This window comes from Triticum urartu, chromosome 6 (assembly GCF_003073215.2).
Source record: "Triticum urartu cultivar G1812 chromosome 6, Tu2.1, whole genome shotgun sequence".
NCBI classification, from domain to species: Eukaryota; Viridiplantae; Streptophyta; class Magnoliopsida; order Poales; family Poaceae; genus Triticum; species Triticum urartu.
In genome coordinates, this window is record NC_053027.1 from 451376499 (window position 1) to 451396546 (window position 20048).

The 20048-nt window shown below is 45.9% G+C and overlaps 1 long non-coding RNA gene across 1 annotated transcript; it reads left to right on the forward strand.

Annotated features, from left to right (window-relative positions):
* The first annotated feature begins 12984 nt into the window (after nt 1-12984).
* LOC125514122 lies at nt 12985-15496 on the forward strand. Its single transcript, XR_007286267.1, has 6 exons — nt 12985-13453; nt 14559-14644; nt 14739-14789; nt 14883-14978; nt 15099-15170; nt 15276-15496. It is a non-coding gene; the product is annotated as an uncharacterized LOC125514122 (long non-coding RNA).
* Nucleotides 15497-20048: the final 4552 nt, after the last annotated feature.

Sequence of the window (20048 nt, forward strand, 5' to 3'; positions counted from 1 at the left end):
ACCAAAGGAGTTAGTGGGCCTGTCAGTATGGACAACCGATCACTAAAAATCTGATACTATCCCTCTCCCACTACTCTTTTTTTTAGACAATCCTCTCCAACTACTTTTTTTTGGTAGCTCTTCTCCAACTACTTTGCAAGAGTAAACTGCAACCAGTTTCTGCAAGAATGTCCCTCTTGTTAATTTTGGCGCACGGGCCTGTAAGTGGCCTTGGCTTATCTAAACCTAGGGTTCCCCGATAATGCGTTTCGAGGACGGACGGGCACACATTCCCTTTTTTTGTAAAAAAAGAAATCAAATACTTCCTTTTAGACACCTCCCCAAAATTCCGAAATAAAAATGTGCACTTGTATTAATAAGAATTCCTAGTATTATTTTTTTATAAATTTCCAGTAATTTGTATGTGAGTACATTTTCGTACAGTGGTGTACAAAAAGAATGAAAAATATGTGTATAAAAACGGGCCTGCCTTTTTATTGTTTGTGTGCCAGAACTTTGTCTGTTTTGCATAGCCTACAAATCATCATGTTATTTTACGAAATTTTATAGATATGTAAAGAATCTCTACATGCATCCCTCCAGGAAAAATTTGAATCTTTTCAGAAAAATTAACAGCATTTTCTGTTTCCCAAAACAGCAAGCTTCATGGGCGTCCGGTAGCCAAAACTTTGCGCTCATCCCCCTCCCCCTCTTACACTTAGATATGACTAGAGGTTAACATGCGCTTCACCGCATCGTTCTTCATTTGTGGGATTAATTTTTTATATCTATTAGATTATTTGTGATTGATTTTTTTTGTTTTGATTTTATCCGAATTGGCTTCTGTTTTAGTTACCCTCTGGCGGTGTTTTTTTCATTCATATATCGTGTCGGGTTGGTGTGGAAGACAATATTTGTTTCAGCAGGAGAGTGAAGTTGTTTGGTGCGAGCAGCTTGCCTGCAGTCCAGTTCAATCCCCTCCCCTGGCAACGTGAACAGGTGCAAATATTGCTCCCCATAAACGGAGCAATACCGTGCCACAGATTCTACGGCCTCCAATAAAATCGTGACGAGGCAGCTGCATAACTCGTGACCAAGACCCAAAGCATACACTGTGTCGTCTGCACGGGATGAGCATTGGCAGCGTGAGGCACGGCGGTCGGACCCTGCGCGAGCGCCCACGATGGTTACGTGACGCACTAAATTCGAGCAGACCGGACGGACGAGCAGTTCGCCCCTCGCTCCCTCCGTCCTGCCCGATCGATCACGATACCGACGTGCTCGGGAGGGACGATGGATTATTGATGAGGCGGGTCCCGTCCCGACGACGGGCGGAGGAGCTAGGCTAAGGCTAGGCCGGCACGCAGGCGACCGGATCGGCAGAGCGGAGGGCCCGATCCGTCGCCGGCGGGACCGTATATCCCCACTGCCCGGCCACCACGGAGCAGAGGCAGAGGACCACGGCGAGCTGAGCTGAGCTTGACAACACCTCGCCTACTCCAGCCCAGGGCCCCGCCGGCCGCGCCGGAGACCGGACGGACCACCCATGCCATTGCCATGCATCGATCGAAACGACTTCGGATCTCGATAACCCAACTCGCCTCGACCCGTCATCATCCATGGACGGCCTCCGCGCGGCGTGCGCGCGCGCCGGCGTACGGGCAACTGTTCCAAAGTCCGTATGGGTGTGGACGAGCGAGCCGGGCACGTCCGTCGCGTCAGGAGCAGTCGCCCCATAACGACGACGGGCGGGCAGGTCACGTGGCCTCGGGTCCCTCCCCCAACAACTCGGTGCGATGCATGGGCTATGGCTGGGTTGTTGGCTCCTCGTTTGTACCCTTGGTGAAGTGACACGACGGCGGCCGGGGATGGATGCGGCAGCGGAGTTATGGAAGTCACGCGCATCTACATGTGGGAGGATGGCATATGGCATGACTCCAATTCAATGAGCATCCCCCATCCAGGACGTGCTGCTACTACGACTTCTAAATGAAGATGAACAACTCGCCGGACATGCACCTACTGCTCACGTTTATTCACGCTCGCCCTCATCCACGTTCCTGATTATTAGAGTTAACTAGCAAAGGAGCCCGTGCGTTGCAACGGGAATAAAGTAAATTTCAAAATTCATGTAATATTGAGGAGTTTATCTGTCGTGGTGAAATATTGAGCTATATCTCTCAGTCCGTTAAATTCTTCATTGTCTTAATATGAATTCATATTTTATACTTGCCCACTTCAAAGATAAGATGGCCGGTTAGAAAATAAAGAGTTTACAATGATTGATGCTCTTTTGTTAACATTGTCGTCAACAGTAGGAGCAAACCGACTGCATCAACGCAGCCATGCTTCCCTTGACACCAACATCACAGCCTCAAGGAGGACCAGTATTGAAGCATGCAAAGCCGGGGGAGAGATGGTACGACAGAGGGGAGTAGCCACATGAACGTGGGGTATGGAATGACTAAGGACATGGTCACATGCTTCTCTCTCCCTCTCTCTCCATAGCCGACGTGTGAAGCGAACAATACGTGGCCCCTCCTTCACCCAGTTTAAGCAAGATGCACCGTCGTCGTACTCTTTCAACTCTCCATCCCTCCATCCCTCCTCTGTATTTCACACCAACGGCACTGGTAACATATAGAGTGGAAGAATATATCGACGGGAGAAACAAATCCTCATATGCGCTTAGCAACTTATTCTATTATGTTACCATTTCTCCTCCGTGTCACCATCGCTAATGATGCTTATATTGTCCATCCGTTCACGACTAACATGATCAATCTAAAGTGATGTGCTTGTGATCATACTATGGCATAACGCTCGTGTGTCGCTATAAAGTAAACACTGAACGATGGGTCCTCTTCCTCGTGCGATGGTGAAGGGTGCCACCGTGCCAGCAGGTCTAGCATGGCCGACTTCTGCTAGGCGGCACATGCTTTGTCGAGCACCTTAAAATCGTGAAGCCCTCCTCGTTGATTTGGCGTATATAGTAAAGCATGTCATTGATGCAACTGGGGCACCACCGATCCACCGGTCACCTCGGCAAAGGAAACATATTGTTGACTTGGAGCAAATAATAATAAGAAACATATAAATCAAAATAGCTACCTTTTTTACGCGATGAGAATTTTACTTACCTTTTTTGCGAAAAGTGAATTTTTCTTACCTTTGCTTTTCTAGGCAGGTCTATCAATTAATGCATGGCCGTTGTACGTTTTACATGAGTCGGTAGTATTGGATTTTTTTTCTTGAATTTGCATGCAGGTTTACCAACTATGCACGGCTGTTGTGCATGTTTGACAGTCCCTAGACGCAGGCAGTATGATCTCGCGGAGCTCATCAGCAGCAGCCGCCGCCGCCCCCTGTTGCCTGCCTTGCGTCGCCGGAGCTACAGCGGCACCATGGCCACGGCCACGCAGCTGGCCGACCTGGAACGCAATTCATGTATAGCCGACTGTCCGTTTCTCGCCTCACTGGTCCTTCAGATGTTAATTTCCATCTCCTTCCTTGTGTGACAACATTCTAAGATTTTTGTTTCCATGTCTCTCCCATTGGCCCATATTATATTTTCATATCCTTCCTTCCTTTTTCCTCATATATGAGAATTTATGCCCTCTTTATAACTTTCCTTCCTGGACCATATCGAAATTGATTCCCTCTTTTACAACATTCTAAGATTTTTGTTTCCATGTCTCTCCCATTGGCCCATATTATATTTTCATATCCTTCCTTCCTTTTTCCTCATATATGAGAATTTATGCCCTCTTTATAACTTTCCTTCCTGGACCATATCGAAATTGATTCCCTCTTTTACAACATTCTAAGATTTTTGTTTCCATGTCTCTCCCATTGGCCCATATTATATTTTCATATCCTTCCTTCCTTTTTCCTCATATATGAGAATTTATGCCCTCTTTATAACTTTCCTTCCTGGACCATATCGAAATTGATTCCCTCTTTTATGACTTTTCTTTCTGTCCGTTGATTCTTCAGGAGGCTAATTGACATCAAATTATAAGCGTATATAAGTTGTTCTGATGCAGTATAAGCAAGCGAGGTGGGACTATTTAATAAGTTAAGAAATAGTCTTTTCTATAAACAACAATGATGTAACTCAGATGGATTTGGGCTTTGTGTTAGTACCTCAGGTGGGGAGTTTGATCCACCACGCCAGCTCCTATTTTTGCCTCCTCAGATCGGACGGGTCTGATGGTCCGCGGCCCAGGCGCGCCGAGACCCAATGCAGCGACCAAGTGTAAGTTCGTAAATAGATTTTTGGACCATTAGAAATTTAGTACCACCTCGAATAAGTTTTAAAATTCAATGTAAAAGTGTAAAATCACCGGAAGAAAGCGCATTGTGACGGTGAACCCACAGAGTCAATCTGTGCTTTATTATCAGGGAGAGATTGTAGAAAACCGACACAATGTGGGCTAGATTTGTAGGAAACATGAGTTTGCAGTTTTGATACAAAACCCACATATTCTCGGTGTAATTTTTTGCAAATAATAATAATAATACTAGTCGATGGCTTTGGCCCTTTTCATGATGATTATGACAGGTGGGTCCCACTTTGGTTCCGACATGACGTACTGTTTCACAAGCGATGATGTTAGCCAGCGTTAGACGGCGCTACGCAAGAACGACATCGCCTTTCTTTTCACCTTCCCCTCTCTCCCGCGTCTCCATTCTTTCCAGCGCGGTAGGCTTCGGTGGCGGTGGAGACCATAGGCCACCAGAGGACTTCTGTGGGAGCTTGAACCCGACCCACACCATGACGCAGTTGCCGACGCTGGAGTACGTGACCGTGACAACTTAGGCCGGCGCTATCAAGACAACTCCGACAAGAAGCCGTCGGCGGGACTCAGCATTCAGCGACGTCTAGTAAGTATCTATGTGAAACCCTGGCCTTCTTTGCTCACGTGCGTGCTGGCGATTCTAGGATTAGGGTTCTAGCAAGCTTGGGGGGGATAAGCAATTTGTTGATTTGTATTTGTTAATTGCATAATTAAACACTCTAGATTGTTCATAAATAAATAGGAATTACATTTGTTAATTTACAGAAAATACCATGTTTTCTATGCATTCTTCTTTCTTTATTTAACTTGATGTATTAAACAATAAGTTATTGTTATATTGTACTCTTTTAAAGGCAATGTATATTGTACACTCTAGGTTGTTCATAAATAAACCAACATGAATTTGTTAATTTATATAAAATCTCCTGTCATTTTAAAGGTAGTGTTCTAGTATTTGTTTAACTTTATTTGTTAAACATTAGCCTATATTGTTATTGGATAGTAAAGTATATTGCCACGTGTTTATTAAACAGTAATGTATATTGTACACGCAAGGTTGTTCACTAATAAATAGGAATTGAATTTGTTAATTCGGATAAAATACCACATTTTTTAAAGGCAATGTTTTGTTTATTTAACTTGAATTATTAAACAATAATGTATATTGTTATATTGCAGGTTTTTTTGTAAATGAATTGGGAATTATTACTAACCAACATGTGATTGTATGGTTATGAGGACATTGGTATCCCAGCCCAGTAGAGTTCAAGCCCTAGACTTGACACTGGTCCTCACATTTTTCTAAATTTATTACAGCCTTTCCAGCGATGTGCATTCAGTGGAAGGAGACGTTCCCATCAACTACGAAGACGTATGTGGCGACTTCGTCAATCTCAAGATAATGTGTCAGCTCAGTCTCTCGGAGGTGCTCATATGGATAGACCGTGCATGCGTGCGTTCATAAAGGTGAGTGTATGTGCGTATGTATGAGCGTCTGTGTTTGTATTGTGTTAAAAAGAAGAAGTGAGTGTCAATTTAGAGAATACCCCCTATTTTGTATAGGCAGTGTTCTGTTTATTAAACTTTTTGTTTTTCTGTCTTTATTTTTAGTTTGGATGATGATGTTCGGGAAGTTAGACTATTTTTTCATGAAAGAAATAACCTTGAGAGGAGCAATTCATTCCAGACATCACATATCATAATTTGTTAGCACTCATAGGGACTGAAGGATATAGTTAGAGGGATTGCATGTATTTTATGAGGCCTGCTGGTGTGGGTGTAGGATGGTTGGAAGAAATTAGTGATGATGACAAGGTGGATGAAATACTTGACGATATTGCCAATGAAGATAAGAAGATGGTTGACCCAACAGTCATTAGGGCCACTGGTCCAAGACCTACATATATAAATAAAGGTTATCTTAGTGAGCAGCAGCTTCCTCTTAGATCCTGTTTGTTTAGGCTTATGCTCCAACTTTTGTAGCTTTTCCATTAGAGCCACCCGACAGTCATTTGGGTTCGGCTTTTGGCTTATGAATCAATATTGTTATATGATGGTATAAGCCAAAAGCCAAAGCCGAAAGCCCCTAAATAGGATCGTTTTAGGCTTTTTTAGCCAAAGTTGAAAAGCTGCAAAAGGTAAAGTATAAGCCTAAACAAATAGAGCCTTAGTGATTTTGGAGAGCATGCTGTGTATGAGATCAATAATGATGAACTGTTGTTCATATCACCATCTAAAAATCCACAATGAGTATCACAAGTTCATCTGTCAGAGGTACTATAGTTCTACTCCACACAACAGAGCTCAAATCATGCTATGGAGGCTGAGCATGCCACGGAGCAAGATCATCATCTTGCAAGAGTGCAAGACCATGTGGCCATGGAAGAAGGCAATGCATCAGACCGTGATTCTGGACCGAGAGGGATTGGAAGAAATTATGGAGCAAAAGGGGAGAAAAAAATTCAAGGTTTAGGAATCATAAGAAGGCGGTTAGGGCTGGAAAAAAAGTTCGAAGCTCGCGAGCTAAACGAGTAGCTCGTGACTCGGCTCGAATCGACTCGAACTCGAAGAATAATGAGTCAAGCCAAGCTTTAGTTTAAGATCATATATAGAACGAGTTAAACGAGCCGATCTCACGAGTACTCGTGTAACTCGTTAGGCCCCGGACAAAAGATCAGCCTAGCACCGTACATCCCAGGTGCACAACACAATGCCTAGATGTTCAAGGAAATTACAATTGTTTGGTCATGTATATGTTACTAATTTGCTGATCATTGTGGTCATGTACAATTGTTTATGGTCAATGGTCATGTACATGACAATTGTAAGTTAAACTTGTACATGCCTACAATTGTTCGTGAACATTGTAGATGTTTAATATGTACATTTTACATTCCCAAGTAATCATTTTTATCATATTCGTAAGTTTTTGTGTTCATATCATTAACAAGCTTAACAAGCTAAACGAGCCAGGTCGCGAGTTATATGAGTCGAGCCAATCTTGGATTCGAGCTCGTTATAGTAACGAGTCGAGTCGAGTTAGCTCGTTAACGAAATGAGCTTTAGCGAGTCGAGCCGAGTTGGCTCGACTCGGCTTGAATTCCAGCCCTAAAGGCGGTTGAGAAGGTGGAGTCAGTCAGAAGAAAACTTCCGGTCCCGTTGACTGATTATGGTACTAATTTGGAAGCAGATGAGAAATTATTGCTATGCTAGATGAGATGTGGAGGGAGACAGAGGACCAGTCTTTCATTTTGAAGGAGACACTAATGTGAATGGACTGTATGAGCCAGATGAAGAAGAGGAAGAGGAAGGGGAGGAAGAGAAGCATGAGGAGGTAGCCCAAGAGGGGCCAGTAAGGAAGAAGAAAACTAGAATGAGGACAACCACAAGGTCAAATTCTAGTAATCTTTGAGGAAGTGCCGATACAATCATTTGATGAGAGAGATCAAGGTGATTCGAATGAGGAAGATGATGAAGGGTGTGTTTGGTAGCATTCCCAACCTAGCATGGTTGTTCTCCTCTGATACATGCTCAGTGTAACATGATGAGTACATGCATTTGCTGTTGTTTGGTAGCTGTGTATGTGCGGAGACTCTGTTTGGCAGCTTGCATTTGTTTAGACATGTCGGTCGGCATTGTAGCCACCAGTATTTTTAAATAAGTGAACAAAACATTTCAAAAATGTGAACACTTTTTTGAAACATGGGAAAAATAACATTTTTGAAAATTTAGACATTTTTTGAAATTCAGAAGTTTTCTAAATTTTTTTAAAAAATGAAAGTTTGATTTTTTTAAAAAATAAACAAAATTTGAAAATCTGAAATCATTTTCAAAATTAATTTTTTACATAAATATGATTTTTTTAAATAACAAAATTTAAAATTCTGAACATTTTTTAAAATCTTAATAAATTTTGAAATTTTGGACATTTTCCTAAAGTTTTAACAAACTTTAAAAATCTGGACATTTTTCAAAATTTTGAACAATTTTCGGTATTCTCAACATTTTCTGAAAATTAAATTATTTTTTAGAAATCTGGAACATTTTCTGAAACATATTGTCACTCGCTTTGCTTATGCATGCTGACCAGCAAACGGTTGATGGGGTGTTCTCTCTTCGTACATGCTAAGAGGGTATTTGGACTGAGTTCGTGCATGCTGAGGAGGCCCCGTGCAGGCTACTAAACACCCAAAAATGGGCCGGGGAGGGAACTCTTGACCTTATGCACCCTCCATACACTCTGCCAAACACACCCTTAAGTGTTGGCCTGTGATAGGAACAGTATGACAATCAAACTCAAGCCCGGAAATTGGTATGATGTGGGTAGAGAGAACCTAGAGGAACAATTTTGTAAAAAAAAAGTTGTTTCCTTGATTTGTAATAATTTGGAAGGGCACTTCTCACTTTTCACATATTAGAGCACAACAATTATGAGCTTCAGAAACACTACAATGATAGAATCGTAGATGTTTGCACAAATGAAGACTGCCTTTTCTATATCGAAGCTAGCTTTTGAGGTTGCAAATGAAAGGATCTTTTGCATTAGGAAGACAAACTTGATGCACTCATCTCTACTCCTAGTTGGGGAGTTGGTAGGTGGTATGGTCGCTTCATACCCCCCCCCCCCCCCCCCCCCCCCGCATCGATCCTCTCCCACCCATTTTTTTGGCGCCACACATTCTTAAAACAGACCAATCAACCCGGTGTAAACTAACCAATCAATCTGGTTAAACATTAAACATTAAGATGTTGTGTACCTCCCATACACAACGTCAATCAGCCATCAAACATGAATTAGTCACAAAGCAGCAATTGATACCTCCCATATACAACATCAATCAGCCACCAAATACAATTCAAAATTTCCATTGACTTCCATATACAATACTTAACCTATCCATATTAGCGACGGACACAAATTGAAACACAATTCAAAATTTGCATCTGGGCAGGGCTACGAGGTCTAGTTCTATTCCTCTCCTCAGTGGTACTGCGAGCTCTTGCTATCCCCATCTCCTCGGCGGTGCTCCTCGGCGGTGCCTGCTACCTGTACGAGGAGGCCGAGGTGCTCTTCACAGGTCGCTTCTCCACCATGACCGCAAGGCGTTCGACACTTTGCTCGCAAGGTACCATGGATAGTGGGGACGAGCATTTTTCAACAACCTCATTTGTTCATCGGATGATTTTTCGTCGAATGACGAAGAGTTTGTGGTTACTGCATTGGTAGTTAATAACCACATTGCTAGGCACCGGCTTAGGTTCAGGGAATCAATCCTAGGCCATGCTCCGGCGCTGAACCAGTCATGCCCTACTGAATGCCGATTAATTTGAGAATTCCCCGCTCTTCAAACCCCATCTTTCCTGGCGAAGCTTCTGTATGGCGAGGCATGTGTTCAATCGTATTCAAGAGGGAGTGATAGCATTTGATGATTACTTTGAGTGCAAGGAGGATTCTCTTGGCAAGGTTGGTTTCTCCTCTTATCAAAAATGCACTTGCATACGGAATTCCCGGTGATCTTTTGGATGAGCACATTCGTATGAGTGAGTCCACATGTCTCAAATCAATGTACATGTTCTACAAGGCCGTGGTGACAGTGTTTGTCCCTGAGTACGTGAGAGAGACCAATGCCATAGATACAACCCGGTTGTTGGCGATCACTGCAGATAGAGGCTTTCCGGGAATGCTTGGCAGTATAGATTGTATGCACTGGAAGTGGAAGGACCATCCATTTGTTTGGGAGGGGCAGTACAAGGGACATGTAAAAGGTTGCACTGTCATACTAGAAGCGATTGCTTCAAAAGATCTTTCGATATGTCACTCTTTCTTCGCCATGGCCGGTTCTCACAATGATATCAACGTGCTTCAGCGCTCTCCAATGTTCACAAGGCTTGTAGAAGGCCATTGCCCAGATGCCAACTTTGAGATCAACGGCCACTATTACAATAAGGGATACTACCTAGCTGATGGTATTTATTCTCGTGGTCAACTCTTGTGAAGACAATATCCAATCTAGAAGGAGAGAAGAAACAGAGATTTGCCGAAGTAGAAGAGAGTGCTAGGAAAGACGTGGAGCGTGCTTTTTTGTGTGCTTCAATCTCGATGGGGTATCGTTTGACACCCTGCACTCACATGAAGCACCGAGAAGTTTTGGGAGGTGATGACTGCTTGTGTGATCATGAATAACATGATCATGAAGGAGGGGCGTGATAACAATATCTACGACCAAGACTTTGAATATGAGGGTGAAATTGTTGTGCCTGGGCACCAAGAACCGGCAACGTTTGAACAATTCATCGAATTTCATTTGTGAAAGGTGTGATTGGCATAATGATATGCAACTCCAAAATCACTTGGTTGAGCGCACATGGAGTCACATTGACAACCAATAAATGTATCGGTTCATTTCAAACTATTTGCAATGTTTAGTTAAAAAATACTAGTACACATTTATACGCCGGCCATGTTGAACGCACTAACAACGCGTTCCGCAGAAAAGACCGAACAATGCCTCTTTGCTGTTACCCAAACGGATAAAATCCAGAGAAACCGGACGTCCGTTTGGGCTGGAGTTGGCCCAACTGCAAGTCCTTAAATCTGCAGAAGAGAAGACCTCTACATACACGCGTACGTGCAGCCGTGCAGGAGGCTGGGAAATCTGACTCGCTCACCCGACACCGTTGATTGGCTTGCACACAATCGGATGGCCGATCGACCACTGCACTGCCTCCTCCAATAATGCAGACCAACCGATCGATCCACATCCACTGAGGCAGTCAGCCAGTCATCCTCTCCCGCCATCACCAAGTCACCAACCACCAGCAGCGGCAGCGGCAGCAGTGCCAGGAATGACATGATTGCACGGTTCCGGCGATCCGCCGGCCACGTACTCACTCGCCGACGTCGCATGCCATGCGCAGTCACGCATCGCCATGGAACGAACGAGGATCCCCCTCTGCTCCCCCCTGCTCCCAGTGTCACATCCGTCGCCCTCTCCCAGCTCTCTGCCACCGCATATGCGCCCCGTCCGGTAGGTGCGGCTAGCCTCTCTCTCGCCCGCCATAGCCCGCCCCCACCCCGCAGCCAGACCGCGGTGGGGGCTCCGCACTGCGTCCGCCGCACATGCTCCCGGGATCGATCGGTCGATCGATCGCTCGCTCCCCTTCCCAGCGCTGCCACTTGAACCCCGCCGCGCTGCACTCGCTTTGTTTGTTCCCCCCGCGCCGGTAAAACGCACGCGCTGCTCCTCCGACCGGCCTTCCACTGCGGTGCGCCGCTCGTTTTCACCGCGCCGTCTCTAGCTTTACCCCGGCAACCGGTGACTGCCCGTCGGTAACCGCGTTAGTGCCGCCTGCGCCTCGCTCGACAGCGCGCACCAGGCGCAGTGGCGAGGCCGGCATTCAATCGCCTTGGGCCACCACACGACCGGCGCTCTCTCCTCTTCCTCTGCCCGCCACTCCATATATCATCCCGCCCGGCGCTCCACTGCGCCGACAGACGTAACAACCCACCACCGCACCGCTCTGCGCGTGTCCGCGCGCTCACTGCTGGCATTACGTGGCGTTCTGCTGCGCCTGCTGCCGCTGCCGCTGCGCTGCTCGCGCGCGCGAGCGGGACGACATGAGCGCGGCGCGCACCGGTGAGATGCCGGCGCGGGCGGGGGCGGGGGAGTGGGAGAAGCTCAAGCGACGCCCGGGCGCTCTTTTTTCGTGTGGCATCTTCAGGCACCTGCACGCACCGCGGCGCTCAGCGTCCCAGGCACGCCAACAACAATGCGCGGCGGGGAATGGTGGGGTGAAGGGTGGCGGTGGTGGTGGGTCGGCCACGCCGGGCGGCGACGCGTTCAGCCGGCGCTCGTGGAGGCGGTTGCGGCCTCGGCGGTGCCGTTCGCGGTGGCATGGGCATCGTCAGAAGCAGTGTGTGCACGGGGTAATGCTAACGGCAGCAACGGTGCCGGGCGTCTCGTTTTCTCGTTCTCAGTTCGAAGCTCCGCGTCGCAGAGCTTCACGCAGTGGCGCTGCCGGTCACCACCCGGCAGAAGGGCGGCCTCGTCGGCGTCGCGGCGGGGGCAGGAGCGGCTCAGCCACGCGGTGCGGGCAGCACGGAGGGAAGTTTCGCGCGGCGGGGGATGTGGTGGCGGCGCTGCGTGCGGATGGAAGCGGAGATCGAGGCACGAACTTCAAGACCGGTGCGGCTGCGTTGTTGCCGGGTGGTGGCCGCGGTGCGGAGCCGGCGACGCGCGAGTGGCGCGGCGAAGGTGCTGCTGGTGATGTCCTGGAGGAGGGGAACCGGGAGGCGCGCGGTGATGGCGGCGCGGCGTGCAGGCGTGGAAGGCGGTGCGGGTCGTGGGCCCGCGGGCGCCACGGCGGGAGCGCGCGCTGGCACACTCGAGTGCTCTGCACGGCGGCCGGGGCGCCGCAGCCGTGCGCAGGGAGGCCTGGCGGGCGCGCGTGCTGGCGCGCGCCGTGGAGGCATGTCGGCGGGCGCGAGTGCGCATGGCGTGCTGGCGGCCATCTACGGCGGCGAGGAGGCGGCCGGCGCGTCCCGCGCCGCCGGAGGTGGTGAAGGCGGTGGTGGGCGCGATGCGGGCGAGTGGATGCGCGCGCGGGCGGCGCACGGGCGCCCAGCTCCTCGCGCGCTACCAGGCGGGCGGCCGCCTCGGTCGCCTGGACGGCGTCGGGGGCTTCTGATGAAGCGACCGAGCAACCGGCCGCCTCGGCGTCGGCCTCACTCCACTCCACTCCACTCCACTGGAGTGAAGCTCGAGTAGAATGGTACGCACCCCACGCGCAGTGACGGACTGACGGGACGGCTGATGATCAGCGGGCGGACTGGATCTGATTAGGTGGCCACTGTTGCAACAACCTTGGGTGATTGATTACATTACATTACATTAGATAATAGAGAGGGATTGTCTGTTTTACATCCGACTGAAATCCAATTCCATTTCAGTCATATATTTCCACCGTGTTTTACATCCGATTGTCTCTTGTCTTTCCCTCTCTCTTCCTTTAAAAATCAAAAAGAGACCCTGAGAAAGACTAAACGGGTCCCCGCTTTAAAACCCCAAAAAAGAACAAGCTGCATAACCTCTCCATCGCACACAAGAACAAGAAGCAAACACGGCGGGGATTCCTCCAAGGGAGCAGAGCTGGAGAAAGACATGGATTTCCAGGTGAGAGACCTCTCCGGCCAAACTTCTCTGCGTCCCTTTCACTAACGCTCCTCCCATCTGTGAGAAACAGCTCCCTTCACCTTCTTCTCAGCATCTGCATGAAAACAGAGGGGAAGTTACTACACCTTTGCAACAAAAGTAAGAAACCAGAACAGAAAAGGAGCATGGGGTCGTTGGATGAACATAGACATGAAAAAGCAAGATCAAAATCAACCTTTACATAGTGGAATTACAGCAAGTTTTTACAATGATTTTGCACTAGATTTACAGTGCATTAGCAACAGTTTTATAGTGCAATAGCAGTAGATTAATAGTGAATTAGCACAAGATTTACAGTAAAATGTTCACAGTAAAACATGCTACTATATATTCCGATGAGATATTGCAGTGAAAACCACTGAAAATTACACTGTAAAACAGGGCAAATAGTATGAATTACAGTGTAAAATAAATGTAAGTACACTGACATTACACCGTAAATTACATTGAATAAATTCCAAAATGAAAATTACACTACAATATGGACTGGAATTTTCAGAACATGGCATTGCAAGTACACAGGTATTTCAGTTATAAAAGCCCCTTCCGTGTCCAATCTACGCAGACCAAATGATTTTCCAGTAGATTTAGAATGCATAACATTTATAGTGCAATAGCAGAAGATTTACAGTGAAATAGCAGAAGATTTACAGTAAAATGTTTACAGTAGAACATACTACATATTCCAGTGGAAACCACTGAAAATTACACTGTAAAAACAGGGCAATTAGTGTGAGTTACAGTGTAATTACAGTATAAAAAAATGTAAGTACACTGACATTACACTGTAATTTACATAGAATAAATTACAAGATGAAATTACACTACAAATTGGACTCCAATTTTCAGAACATGGCACTGTAAGTATCAAGAAGACACACTGTAACCTATCTTGGTTGTCAATTACATAATGCAAGATGCCGCGAAAAATTCATCTCTAGCTTGTAATTTAGATCTTTGTTGACACCTTACATAGCTCAGAGGAAACACTGAAATTCAAGCAAAAAACAATAGCTTTGCTTAAGAACATGATACTGAGTACTTCCATTTTTTCTTAAAATTTCAGGAACAAGAAGCTGAAGGAAACGAAGGGAAGCAAGAATGCGAGGACAGGAGTCATACCTGCAAGATGAAGAGGATGCACTCCTTCATGTAAGCCAATAATTGCTTCTTGTGGAAAATAAAATAAAGAAAGCAAGGATCAGGTTGTTGTATCTAACTGGTTTGTAAAAAATCGTATTTACAGAACGGGGCGTACACATTTACTGAACTTCTTCAAGTGCAGATGATGTACAAGGTAAAAAAGGAAATTGGAAACATTGCAAAAAGAGCACAGCCTATAAACACAAAAATTATACTTATGCATGCATTTTACCGCCCTACCTAGCAGGAAAATTATTCTGGATTCCAGGGAAGTACAGAAACTGACTACAATCTGGCGAACACTGCAACCAGCAATTATCAAACATGAACACACAACGACACGGTAAGCATTGCCCTCCAGATTAAAAAAGAATGCCCAGATGAGACTATTTTGCGTATATATGACTATAACACTGGTAGTGTGATTGAATGACAATGTTTGTGGGTTCACTTGTTGATGCAGGGAGAAACTGTGATGATGAGTGTTCACAACCCATGGGATGTCAGTCTATTTGACAACATGGAACCTGACAAGGTAAACTCACATGATAGTTAAGATGGCTGACTTGGACTAGCTAAAAAGTAACTTCTGGTGAAAATAATCCTTAAGATGGCTAAAACTAACAAACAATAAATACAGGAACCTGAAGAATCTGCATATGATACATCTGCAACACAAGCAACAGAGAAAGGGCTAAATCTACAAGCAACAGAAAGAAGTGAAGAGACAGAAAAACAGCAGTAAACTCAAACCGAAGAAGACAAGGAGTACCTAGATCTTCCTACGAGATGTTCCTATGAGATGTTTCATGTACAGAAAACGAATTTACAGTTAAGTGTACACAGTAAATAGAAATCAAACTCCTAGATCTTCCTACAAGATGTTTCAGAGAATTTCAAAGAGAGTAAACTACAAACCATACTAGAAAAACTGGAATTGCCCAACATACCTACAGTATTTACAATGCCATTAACACAGTAAAAGCATACAAGCTGACTGTAAAAGAAAGAAAATAAAAATACTAACCTAATAAACAGGCATGGAATTACCAAATAAACACACACTAATTACAATATCAAGAGCATAGTAAAAAGCATACAACCTTACTGTAAAAATATACGAGAAATAGAGAAACCAATTTTCTAGGCCTAGAAACTAGGTATTACCCAATATACTAATTACAGTAACACGATCACACTAAAAAAGCAGTCAAGCTCACTATCAAAAGGCTATCCTAAAAGCAAGGTACAACTTGGAATTTCCCAGCATACATGCACTAGTTACAGTTGAATGAGCACGGTAAAAAGCCTCAATGCTCACAGTAAGTTGCTTAAGTTGCTTTCAATCTTACTGTAAAAGACCAAAACTAATTACAGTACAAAGTAAAGATGCATGAATACAGAAATAGGACCATAACCAAAAAAACATATTTACATACCACATTACGGTCTCCTGCAGTAGTTATCTTCCGTTTCAAATATCTAACTTCTACAAACCAAAAAAAAGAGAGTAAAATAAAAGGTATACTAGCAAGATGCCCATGCGTTGCACGGAACATCAAGATGCATTTCTATGAGTAGTTTATCTTGTGAGAGAAAAGGATCAACGAGGGAAAGCCTTATTTGCAAATGTGGAGAGGGGTGTGGGTATCATTTTGCAAAATTGCCATAATTTCCTTCCTATCCGTCAGATATAAATCGGACGGCCTATATTGCAGGATGGCAGGCACACCATCAACACCAACTCTGTTTTTTATAAGAGTAGAGATAAGAACATATGGGATATGAAAACAAAAGATATATAAGAACACTTGTGATATGAAAACAGAGAAGAACATCGAATAGACGAGATCAAAAAGGCAAATCAGAAAAGTTTACTTACATGATTCACATAAATGTTGAACAATTGTGTGTCAAAAGTGCCATCATCCATAGAAGATTCCAACAGAGAGCAAAAAATAACTAAATTAAATAATTTGAAAGCGGAAAAAGCAAACTAAATAAGGAATAGATGTTAAAAAGATGAGAAAATAAACCTGAGACATTTTAAAACAAACAGCATCTGCAAAATCGTCAGAAACAAAAGGATTATATAAACATTCAACACTGTCATCAGGAGAAACGGCATGGGGTCCCTGCTCACAAGCTTTACGCAATCTTGCCATCCAAACAAACCAGAACTGCAACTAACAAAAAGATAAAATCAACAAATTTACATAGAGAATTACAGTGTAAATGCAATGACAATCTAAAGTACTTACATAATGGAAAATTCAAAAAACACTAGTGTAAATACAATGTAAAATCATATAAGTTACACATGGATATACAATGTAAGCACATTAAAATATGAAGCGTAATTACTGAAAATTACAAGGATACACAGTCCAAATTTACTAAAGATACAATAAAAGGACAGACCCAGTGCATAGAAGCTCCCACAGAAGATGGGGTCTGGGGAGGGATTATAGGAACCTAGTCTTACCCCTGCGAAGTCCAAATTTACTAAAGTTACAATATGATTACAAATACAAATTACAGTCCAAATTACTCAACCTGCAGGGTAATTACACTGACATTACATTGACATTACAGTGTAATTAACTCAAAATTACTGAACTTACAAATACAGTCCAAACTAGTGAACTTTCAATGTAATTACACCGACATTTGAAGTGTAATTAATGCAGAAACAATGTAAGGACACTAAATATTTGAAGTGTAACTACTGAAAATTACAGGATTAGAAAAAATGACAATAAACAAGACTGGAAATATAAGGAATACAATCCAAATTACTGAAAAAGAAACACTGTAATTACAGGGATATACAGTTTAAACCTGAGAATGTGGAAGTTTCAGATCACATGGCAGTAAAGTTGCAGGGTTACTGCAAAAAATATTCAGATTACTATAAGTGACATATTACTGAAAAATACAGTCCAAAACCACTATAATTTAACTGAAAAAAAATCAGCCCCCCAAACAGATTACAGGGCAAAAATGCACATCAAATTACACTGAAAGTACACACAGATTCAGTTAAAAACCAAAATTGCTATTACACCCACCACACATACAGTGCGGGGCGGCGCAATGGCTGGCGGCGGCGCCCTTCCGGCCCAGATCTGGGCCCTTTTGGGCCCCATCTGGGTCTGGGCGGGCCTGGCGTAGGCTTTCCGGCGTCATCTCCGGCGGACGGAGGTGTGGCTCGGGCTGGGGATGGCAGAGACGGCGGCGCGTGTACTGCAGCGCGGCAACGGGAGCTTCACGAGCCTGCTTCGGGCTCGGCCGGGCAGGGGTGCCTGGTTTGCTCCTTTTCTGCGTCCGGTCGGTTTCCGCCGAGAGTGGTGGAGGTTGTCCCCTCCCGCGTTGCTGCTGACCCTGCTGCTCCTCATTTCCGGTTGTTTTCTCTCGTTCCCGCCGGTCTCGCTTCGATTGCCTCGGGGAGACGGCGATGGTGACTGCAAGACCGTGGTGGCGCACATTGGTGGACGACAAGTATGGTGGAGCGCGATGGATCGTCCGGGGTCGTGGTTGGTTGGCGGTTGGGAGAAATCCTTGTTGGCTTGTCCGGCACCGACGTGGTGACGCCCGTGGGCGCCGCCGTGCCTTCCTGAAGGGCGTCGGATATATCCCTTCCCCCACGGCCCTTCGCGTACCGGGGGAAACCCTAGGACATGTCCGGGTAGCAGCGTCGTTGGCGTCGCGTTCCTTCTTGAAGGTGTTGCTTGGTATGCGGCGTTTCGGGGTGCTAGGAGCGTGGTGGACTTCTCCGGCGGGCGCAGCGGTTGCGAGTCATCTTCGTTTTCGTTGATCCGCCGTTGTCGGCATTTTTTCCTTTTTTGTTTTTTTCTCTTCCTTTTCTTTTGGGCGTGCTTGTGCTGCTTCCGCCCCAGCATCTATCGTTGGTTGTATCGGTGTTGTTGCTTTGTAATACAAAGCGGGGGGAAACCCTTTTTCGGTAAAACGAATGAAAGCGAATTAATTTCATCCGACTGAAAAATAGCATATCTGTTAGATAATTGAGGCCAGGGATGGCCCCGGGCAAACATTGCAAGGGTGTCCGTCCGTCAGTCACCTCTGTACCACTAGTCTGCTAGTGTAGGGTCCGATGAGCTGAGCTGAGACGATCTTGATTTGTAGCGGTGGTGCCGACTATGTTCATCATGAGTGAGATGAGATCTGTCTGTCCCACGAATGAATGAATTCTCTCCCCCGTCTCGGGCCGGGCCCCTCATTTGGCCGTTACGCCGAGCATCAGAATCCATCTGCCCGGTGAAAAAAAGGGTCCATTTTTATCTGGTTTTACAGTAGATTTCAGTAGACGACGCTGTGCTACCCACGTCTGAGAAAAGCCAAAGCATTGCACCACAGCCGTACTGCTTACCTCCTCGCCGCCGGCTAGATTTGGTAGGAACGTCACGTCTCACTGGAAATGGAACTCCTCTGTGGCGATCTTTCTCAGTTCTGCTGGGTAATCCAGCTGCTCTGAACCGCACTAAACAGTGGTATTGTTTCTACTTCCAGGATCGGCTGCAGCATTCCCTCAAGTCCTCGACTGCGACTGCATCTGCGAATCCCATTCCCCGCGCGTACAGTTCCTTTCTTCCTTTCTTTCCAGGAGTAAGTTTGAGCTTGAGCAGTGGATAGGGCTGCACTGCACTGCACGCACGATGCAGCAGTGTTGAAACTCAGTGCAGTGCAGAGCCATGCATTCCCCTGTCAATGTCGCGCTTTCCCTTTGCCATCCATCTCTCACTGTCCACTGCACCGCAGTGCAAGCAAACAGAGCAGAGCCCGCTTTGGCTGGCGTCGGCCTTTCCCGTGCAAAGCAAAGCAGAGCGGAGCCCGATGTGTCGTCGTCAAGGTTGCAGCTCCAGACCAGACCCTTCCTTTACTGATGAATCCATCATCACTCGCTCTCACTGCTCCCGGAACTGTAACTAACTCTGGTTTGATCAGGGGCGACTCTCTTTAGCACTCACTCGAGCCAAACATTGCAGCTACAGTACTGGTACTAGGGTTCAGATCGGGTAGGGATTGTATGCCATACAGTACCCTGCGGCCTTTATCTCTCAAGTTCTGAAATCTGAACCCCCTAACTGATGCACTGGACGGCTGCAGCAGCATCGTCATCAGCGTCCCACCGCTCCACATTTTCTGTCTAGAATCGCCTTCCGAGTTCAGACATCCTTCCTCTCTGCTCGAGCAACTTCCTGCCTGGAATGGATAAGCGCCGGCCGGCGGTGAGTGACACTGTACTGCTGCTGCAACCCACTGCAGCTCAAAGCACGCAGAGCCATTCCCCTGCCCTGCTTTTGCTTTTGCCATCGCTCTTTGGCCTCACCGCTGCAGTGCAAAGCGGCAGGGCAGACCGGCCGCGGAGCCATTCCCCTGCTGCAGCTGCTGC